Raw genomic sequence first — 10,335 nt, 5'->3', positions numbered from 1 at the left:
GACTCCACTTAAACTGGTAGACGGTCTATATCTGGTATAATCTGTTCAATTCGATGAAATAAAGATGAAATGTTGTTTTTCAATACATATATTTCGCCTTTTCTGGTATATTGCTCTATTCGATGATAATGATAATTATAATATTATGCATCTAGTGCTAAATCCAGCAGCTGCTCAGAGAGCTTTACATTTTCGGTTTTATTGCCCCAGCCATTTAATAGTCTCCTGGGAAGAAGCAACATCCGAGCAGCTGCTAGGCGCTCAGGAGTCATCTGTCAGGCCAGGTATTTATTTATTCCTGGGTGCAAAGAGGCAATGAGGATAAGTGTCTTGCTAGGGACACGGTAATGTACGGGGTTCGAATCCACGACGACCTGGTTTCTCCGAACGCTTCCCTTATCCCGTAAATGTTCACTTCATTTCCGTTTATTCTCTGCCTAAACAGGTAAACTGTAATGGCTGTTCACTTACAATATAGAATACATTTACTTATCAATCTTCTATCTGTGTTAGAGGTTGAGGCCTTATGTTCTATTACTGTAACTTAAACTGGTCTTAGTTTCCATTATGCAAGGACGTCACAAGTGAACCGAAACAGGAAAATGTTGCGGGATAAAGAAACGTGAAATGTCCAGTCTATTGAACGACTTGTGTTTGGTGTATTATAGAAGGAATCGTGGCCATTCGCTACACGGTCAGATGTTATAAAATACAAAGAAATTGATAATTTTGACCGTCGTTCAGCTCAATAATTCTTTTCATCCATTGATTTTTTTGCAATTCTTCAAACCGGTAACTGCCTAATTCGGTATAAAAAGGAAGTGTAGCGGTTTAGGAAGAGTCTACCGTGTGATGAATACCAGTTGAAATGGCTGTGCATGGAATTTTGTTGTCCTGAATAAATCAATGGCTGCTGTAAGATGAATTATACATTCTAGGTAAGTTATGTAATGAATATGTGATGTACCGATAGGCCTATTGCTGACAATAGCCGCGTTTACACGACAACTAGTTAGATCGGTTTAAATGGGTCCGTACCTGGTCCTGTCCAAATTTAGACCGGACCAAATTTTGGTGAGCGTTCACACGGCGTTATGACACACGGTGAAAAAATCGCTTGTCACCGGGCCCACAAGATGTCGCCATCTGCTAAATGATTAATTACGCCTGGATGAAGTCTTGCTTTCAGATTCCAATTAGAGCACGGCATTCTTCATTTGACCAATTTTGATCCTCTGTCAGGTTTAGACATTTTTGCGAATTCGATTTTATTCTATCATGCTGAAACTCTAAGTGTCGTTTAAACACGGTTCAAAGCACGGCAGTAAAACGGATGATGATCGCGATATACGAATACGAATTACGCTCCAAAAGTTTCCATTGAATAGGGAGTAAAAACAGTACTTAAAAATAATTACATAAACGGTAATAAAAGCATTTAAAACTTAATAAACTGGACTCACACTCTGCCGCAGAGGTGGCGACATCTACCGCAGAGATTCAGAATTACGATTTAGACCGGACCTGGTACCAGTTTCTGTCCACACACGCGTATTTAGACCGGTCCAAAATTTGGTCCGGACCTGGTTCGCTCTTCTAGAACGTTTGGTCCGGTCTAAATTGGACCGGACCAAATTTAGACCGGTCTAAATTTCGTCGTGTGATCGCGCCTAATGAATATTCTATTAGGAATAATGAATTACAGCCATTTGTGTTGATAGTTAAATATTGTTCTTCAAAATGAATGTTTTTTTATTTGTAGTGAGTGTTGTTTCTGAAGGTGCAGTAGCGGGCAGTGTTTTGTGAAATGGCTTTTACTGGTTTTAGATTCAGTGAAGTGTAATGATTTGTGTCATTTTTCTGTTATAATTCATGCTGTAAATAGTTTAAACAATAAAATATCCACAAATCAGTCAAAATTTTGTCTTCATTTTTGAGAAAATTCAGAAGAAAATATATGTACACGCTTGCCTCATGTTCAGAGGAAATAAAATGCAAATTCTTCCTCTTACTGTGGCCCTGTATGCAATCAAAAAGTGTTCTACAAAATAATTGATTAAATTTCTGCACTTAAGGCCAAAAAAAATTGATACCTTGTTTCTCCGCTCTGCTGAGCTTAAATGTTGACCCGGCCGGCCGCCTATCTACCCAAAACATTACTTTTTTTTAAATCGTGATCAATTTCACCATAACAGACCCGGCCGCTATAGAAATGAACTGTTTACAAATTTTATCATATTTTACAAAAATGACCCGGCCTCTGCGGAGAAACAAGGTATCATTTTTGTTTAGCCTAAAGTGTGGACACATTTTTCACTTTTGTTTCAAGTTTTGTTGATACAGAGCTTCATTTGTTTTCAATTAGACCTTTTATCGTTGCAAAGTCTCTGTGTCAATCGGTTGATAAATGAAAGTTATCATGCGTGTTATTTCAAGCAGGTTCTCAGATAGACTTTCATTCCGAAAAATGATTTTGAAACAAGGGTCATAGGTTTGCAATTCCATTGATTATTCATAATGATGTATAGTTTTTGTCAGCTGGAGCCTGGTACGTCTTCACCTCCGGACAAAAAATCTAGTGTTTCTTTATTCATGATTTGCTACCCAAAATTGATTGTCAAGGTAATTGTAGGATGTAACAGTAGTTTACAATCAGTAGTTCCAGTAATGAATTAACAAAAGTGTTAGTCGCCAGCAACTAGCAAAGTACCAATCCACGGACGGGGTTGGTTCTGTAATACATAAGTATATAAGACATAAAAATACCTTTATAAAATGTGTATTGAAAGATTCAATTATCAGCCTCACTGATGATATACTGTCGACTTATCGTTATTATGTAATGGATGATGCAAATCATGAAAGCGGTTAAAAGTGTAGTTACAACAGAGTTAGTTGTACAACCGTATCGTACAACCAGTGACATGATCACTTCTCGCAAAATAAGCTTACGATCGCTTCCAAACCTTCAAATGACCCTTCTTACCCAATTTTCTTTGTTATTTCCATCACATCACATCCATTATTTTATTGGTAACTATTTACAAATATGATAATTATATGCGAACATGTCATTTATGTGTTATATGCATGATCCTTAATGTTTTTTTTTTTCATTCCAGATTTAGACATCATAGACTCTCTTAACCATGACCAGTCTGAAGCAGCCCGCAGAGCACTTCAAGGATTTAAAGACATTCATACAAGGTGTGTATCTCTCTGCGGGCCTAAGGAACCAACTCCAGAAATCATTCCACCATTTGAGTTGGTTCCTTTGCAGGAGGTGGACCCTGCTTCTCCTGTAAATGTGGAGCAGGAGGTCGCCCCTGCAGTGGTGACCCCGACAGAGGCGCCACAGCTTCAGACGCCTTCACTGCGTCGGTCGCCCCGTCGAAAGACACAAGAAATAAATTACTCAATAGGTTCGGGGCGTCCGAAACCAAAAAACAAAGGCAAGCGTGCGGCTCGTCCTCCCCCACCGAGACAACCAAATTTTGAGGAGGCGAGCAGTGATGAGGAGGAATTCGCCACTCCTGGAGCAACACCACCAGGGCCCGCAACACCACCACCTCGCGATGATACTAGACCACCACGACGACCACGACAACCACCTACTACTAATTCTACTACTACTACCACTACTACCACTACTAAGAAAAGACGACCACGACCACCTACTTCAACTGCGACTAGTACTACTACAACTCCGACAACTAGATCAAATAATACAAGAAATAGAAAAAGAAGACTTGAAGATGAAGAAAGTGATGATGATGATTACGAAAACAATAATACGCCCGCCCAGGCATCGACATCGGGCGCTCCAGCGGGGCCACCACCTTCCCCCGCTGTCGAGCTCATCGCGCGCGGCCCTGGTTGGTCAAGAAACATCGAGTATAAAGATCCAATAAGAATGCTCCGCGATGTTGAAGGGGCCTTTAAAGGAAAATATCAATTAGTAAAACGTCGGCGAACCCATTAAAATGACATCAGCCCCTTCACTCGCCATCACCCGGGCAACAACATCAGCCCACGCACGTCTGCAGATCGGCACTTCTTGAAACTCCGCTTTCCTTTCTTCTTCGTCGATCTGCAGTTCGCGCAGTGTCAAATATCTGTCAACACTCCTTGAACCAGTGGGCGTGCAGTCCTCCCTTACTTTTATAAAAAAAATATAAAAATAAAAAACCAGACATCATTGCATATAATCATTGCTTTTATGGAGGTTTTACGGTTTCTCCAAAAAAATTTAAAAAATTGAAAAATAAAAAAAATTCATTATCATTTCATCCCTTTATTTACTTTTTGGACAAAAAGAAATATTTGTCCATCATCCCATTCATTTACTTTTTAAATCATTTATTTATTTTTTTTTGACTGTACGTCCCACTGTGTTCCACTCCATTTTAACCCATTTTTGCATTAACTCTTACCATACCTTATTAACTAAGGTTCATTGTGCTTCTCACAATGCTGAAGCATTAACCATCTTGCCGCTACTTTGCAGCAGTAGCCATCTATACCACCTAATTGTGGCAGTAGCCTTCTTAGGAGTCATCAATTCTAATACCATGGTCGACCTTTTCAAATGTCTTTCGGGATATAAACCATCCTTGCCACTACTTTGCAGCAGTAACCATCCATACCACCTGATTGTGGCAGTAGCCTTCTTAGGAGTCATCAATTCTAATTCTATGGTCAGCCGTTGTAAATCTTTTTCGGGATATGCAGGGAATCAATTCCTACAATAACTCCTATGGAGTTTGAAAAAAGTGGATTTTTCAAATCAAAAGGAACAGCTATGATTCACATAATGTGATTCTTTATCGAACTACTTCCATTGCAATACCTTAATCATTAAGGTTGATTTTGCTTCTCACGATGCTGAAGCATTTACCATCCTTGCCACTACTAACCATCCATACCACCTGATTGTGGCAGTAGCCTTCTTAGGAGTCATCAATTCTAATTCTATGGTCAGCCGTTGTAAATCTTTTTCGGGATATGCAGGGAATCAATTCCTACAATAACTCCTATGGAGTTTGAAAAAAGTGGATTTTTCAAATCAAAAGGAACAGCTATGATTCACATAATGTGATTCTTTATCGAACTACTTCCATTGCAATACCTTAATCATTAAGGTTGATTTTGCTTCTCACGATGCTGAAGCATTTACCATCCTTGCCACTACTAACCATCCATACCACCTGATTGTGGCAGTAGCCTTCTTAGGAGTCATCAATTCTAATTCTATGGTCAGCCGTTGTAAATCTTTTTCGGGATATGCAGGGAATCAATTCCTACAATAACTCCTATGGAGTTTGAAAAAAGTGGATTTTTCAAATCAAAAGGAACAGCTATGATTCACATAATGTGATTCTTTATCGAACTACTTCCATTGCAATACCTTAATCATTAAGGTTGATTTTGCTTCTCACGATGCTGAAGCATTTACCATCCTTGCCACTACTAACCATCCATACCACCTGATTGTGGCAGTAGCCTTCTTAGGAGTCATCAATTCTAATTCTATGGTCAGCCGTTGTAAATCTTTTTCGGGATATGCAGGGAATCAATTCCTACAATAACTCCTATGGAGTTTGAAAAAAGTGGATTTTTCAAATCAAAAGGAACAGCTATGATTCACATAATGTGATTCTTTATCGAACTACTTCCATTGCAATACCTTAATCATTAAGGTTGATTTTGCTTCTCACGATGCTGAAGCATTTACCATCCTTGCCACTACTAACCATCCATACCACCTGATTGTGGCAGTAGCCTTCTTAGGAGTCATCAATTCTAATTCTATGGTCAGCCGTTGTAAATCTTTTTCGGGATATGCAGGGAATCAATTCCTACAATAACTCCTATGGAGTTTGAAAAAAGTGGATTTTTCAAATCAAAAGGAACAGCTATGATTCACGTAATGTGATTCTTTATCGAACTACTTCCATTACAATACCTTAATCATTCAGGTTGATTTTGCTTCTCATGATGCTGAAGCATTTACCATCCTTGCCACTACTTTGCAGCAGTAGCCATCCATGCCACCTAATTGTGGCAGTAGCCTTCTTAGGAGTCATCAATTCTAATGCCATGGTCAGCCTTTTCAAATGTCTTTCGGGATATGCAGGGAATAAATTCCTACAATAAGTCCTATGGAGTTTGAAAAATGTAGATTTTTCAAATCAAAAGGAACTGTTATGTGATTCTTTATCGAACTTTATTGAAACATGGAGAAGGAATAGCTATGTTTCACACATAATGCGTTTCCTTATGAAGCTGAAAATAACGTGGAGAAGGAACAGCTATGTTTCACATAATGCGATTCCTTAGGAAATTTCATTGAAACAGATTGTTCAATGTTCCATGTTGCCCCCTCCCCCAAATACTGTGACGTCTATACGTCAAGTGCTAAACCATTATATCGTTATTAACATATTTGTTTTTCTAATTACAGAATTAAAGATTAATTTAATATGACGTGAAATTTTGAATGATTGAAATGTTAATATCTAATGCTCAACAACGGAGGGAAATCCTTCACATGTGATCGGAGGGATTTAAAATGTTTACTCATAAGGAAAAGGGATATATATTTATATACGTGAGATTGCCCGGATTAAAAATTGCGCAAGAAAGGAAACCACAGCAAAGACTACGGTAATCAATTTCATTACATTTCTAAGGTGTGAAACCATCACCATCTGGATCGGTGATCAATGCATGAATGCATGAGTTCATAATTGAACATAGGATATAATAGAAAAATGCTAAGATCTGCAAAAATGCAATGATTAAGAATCTCTGATAAAGAAAGTATAAAATAAAGATCTTGGATTGGAAAGTTCGTTGTTATCACATCAGTGATCGGGTTTTATAGATTGATATTGATCTCTACTGATTCTAACGATCACCAGGATCAAGGGTTGAGTTCAAAATTCTTGTTAATAATTAGTCTTAATTAATCTCTTGTTGAAATCAATAAGGCATATGAGAGAGGAGGTCTGATATATGAGAGAGGAGGTTCAGGGAGGTATGAGAGAGGAGGTTCAGGGAGGTATGAGAGAGGAGGTTCAGGGAATATGAGAGAGGAGTTTATGGAGATATGATAGAGGAGTTTAGAGAGATATGATAGAGGAGATGGTCTAAAAGGAAAATTGTTAAGTTCATAACAATCGATCAACTCAGTAATAGACACCGCTCTGATAAAGTAACTCCTGGTCCTTGATTGGGGTCTAAATTGCAGGAATTGCGTTTAGCAATTGAAATATGGTTGATAGAGCATGGAATTGTTTCCATGTAGGCGAGCAATGCATAAAACACACGTCAGATAAATGGCTGTTGAGAGTGAATTATCAATAGATTTAAGAAATCTACGCTGAAGTTGTTTTCAAGAGGTCAATCATTCATATGGTTGTTAATCTGATCAGGTTCTCAGGTGCTTCCTTCGTCCCCAAAAACGGCATAAGTTGTATCAAAGTATGTGATATAACCTACTAATTGATTACATGAAAAGAGGCTATTTGTAGTTTCTCAGCCATTTTGCAATTATTGTTGTGAAGAGGTCACAAAATCCAAACTAAAACCAGCATCATCAATAGATTTCTACTGACTGAGACCCGGTCATACTGCACATGTTGAACAGTTTGTTGTATTTTTGTGGTTCCAGTTTCTCTCGTTCCAAGATAGAACAAAGTTCCTAAATTTTGAGTCCTTCAGTGCTGAAATTCCAATTTACTACAAATTTCCTAATTCCAATTTCAATTGAAATTCCAATTTACTACGAGTTTCCTAATCTTAACTTTCCAAAAGTTTGAATTTTTCCTAATATGTCCTATATTTCCCAAAATCATATTTTATGTGAATTATTATCGCTATTATTGGATTCTTTCAATGATGTTTTGGTTCGATATTATGATTGATCAAGGTGATCCATCTAAATCTATTTCATTGGTATAAATTATGAAATATTCATATCTGCAAACATTTCATTGATACTTCTAAACTAGTAATTCTGAAAACACTCTAAAAACTATTTTACCCGTATTTTTAAGACAATTGTAGAAAGTATTTTAAATTATCTCAATTTTAAAGTATCTATAATATTTAAAACTATTTTATCTGAATTTTAAAAAGATTGAAGAAACTATTTTATATCTGAATTTTAAAACACCTGTGATATCTAAAAACTATTTTATGTGAATTTTAATCTATTAAAGAAACTATTTTATCTGAATTTTAAAATACCTATGATATCTAAAAACTATTTTATCTGAATTTTATACTATTTCATTTGTATGTATTTTATCTCAGTATCTTTTTAAACTATTTTATTTGTATATATCTAAAAAACTATTTTTTGTTGTTTATATTTGAAAACTATTTTATTTTTTATATTTAAAAACTATTTTATTTGTATATATTCCTTTTAGAACAATGATTTATTTGTATTTCAATACGAACTAAAAGATCAATTTAATGAAATATTTTATATATGACTATCACTGTGTATATTCGAACCCCAGTGATTTCATGAGAATGGAATAACTGAAGGTCCAGGTTTTATCACCGAATACTCTTTGACACAATTACGTGGTCCACAACACAGATATAAATAGTGGTTATATAAAAGGCCCATGCTGTATATAGTGCACGCATAAAGAGCTTTTACTCGTAGTTGATATAGGCTTAGTAAATATGAATGTGATTGAGAACTTTTTCTCATACTTTCTTAACCTTTTTTCTTGTAGTTTTTTTTAAATTTTATTAAAGTAATTCAGTGAATTATCTACTCATTTTCAGTTGGTGTTTCACTATCATGGAATGCGATGAATAAAAAACAGTCTGAGTGTATTTTTCACATGGTATTTTCAGCGTCCCGTCGTATGAAATTTTTAATTTTTAATTTGATGTCATATCAAGAAAATATATGACTGAAAACATCATATGAAAAATACACTCAGATTGTTTTTCATTTATCTCGTTCCATACAATACAGGACTCAGTTCCACAGTTTGATTTGGATACAAGAATTTAGATACATATTTGTTGCATAACTGTGGAACTGGGTCTTGTTAAATTGTGAGCATGATGTTTATGATTAATCACTAGTGCGTTTGAAACTAGATATTAAAACTTTGGTTTCAAGTTAACCTTAGTTTAGATTAGTTGGTTTTTGTTTAGTTATTTTAGTAATTTTCGCTGTTTATGAATTTAATTCGTTCCAGTTGATTTAAGTCTAATTTAGTTAAAGTTTTAGTTCATTTAGGTCAAGTTTTCACTATAGCTGTTAACTTAAATAAAGTATAAACCTCTGATAAATTGAGGGTCAATTTATCTTATGATAAGTTACACTCGGGTATATTAATCAATTAATAAAGATCGCCTTTTTTTATGCGGTTCAGAGATTTTCACTGAATAAAACAGTAACATCTTAGAATGTGATGAACTGAGGGTAAATTCAGCATCGTTGAAATTACTTTCAGGATCATCATTAAAACAATGAATATACTGAGGGTAAATTCATCATTGTTGAAATTACTTTCAGGATCATCATTAAAACAATGGATGAACTGAGGGTAAATTCATCATTGTTGAAATCACACTCAGGATCATCATTAAAACAATGGATGAACTGAGGGTAAATTCATCATTGTTGAAATCACTTTCGGGATCATCATTAAAACAATGGATGAACTGAGGGTAAATTCATCATTGTTGGATTCACTCTCAGGATCATCATTAAAGAATGAATGAACTGAGGGTAAATTCATCATTGTTGAAATCACTCTCAGGATCATCATTAAAACAATGAATGAACTGAGGGTAAATTCATCATTGTTGAAATCACTCTCAGGATCATCATTAAAACAATGAATGAACTGAGGGTAAATTCATCATTGTTGAAATCACTCTCAGGATCATCATTAAAACAATGAATGAACTGAGGGTAAATTCATCATTGTTGAAATCACTCTCAGGATCATCATTAAAACAATGAATGAACTGAGGGTAAATTCATCATTGTTGAAATCACTCTCAGGATCATCATTAAAACAATGAATGAACTGAGGGTAAATTCATCATTGTTGAAATCACTCTCAGGATCACCATTAAAACAATGGATGAACTGAGGGTAAATTCATCATTGTTGAAATTACTCTCAGGATCATCATTAAAACAATGGGTGAACTGAGGGTAAATTCATCATTGTTGAAATCACTCTCAGGATCATCAGTAAAACAATGGGTGAACTGAGGGTAAATTCATCATTGTTGAAATCACTCTCAGTTCATTGAGGATATTTTATCGTTAACACCAGTTTTAATT

The sequence above is a fragment of the Tubulanus polymorphus genome, chromosome 2 (genome assembly GCF_964204645.1).
Source record: "Tubulanus polymorphus chromosome 2, tnTubPoly1.2, whole genome shotgun sequence".
NCBI lineage: Eukaryota > Metazoa > Nemertea > Palaeonemertea > Tubulaniformes > Tubulanidae > Tubulanus > Tubulanus polymorphus.
Note: the sequence above shows the minus strand (reverse complement) of the source record.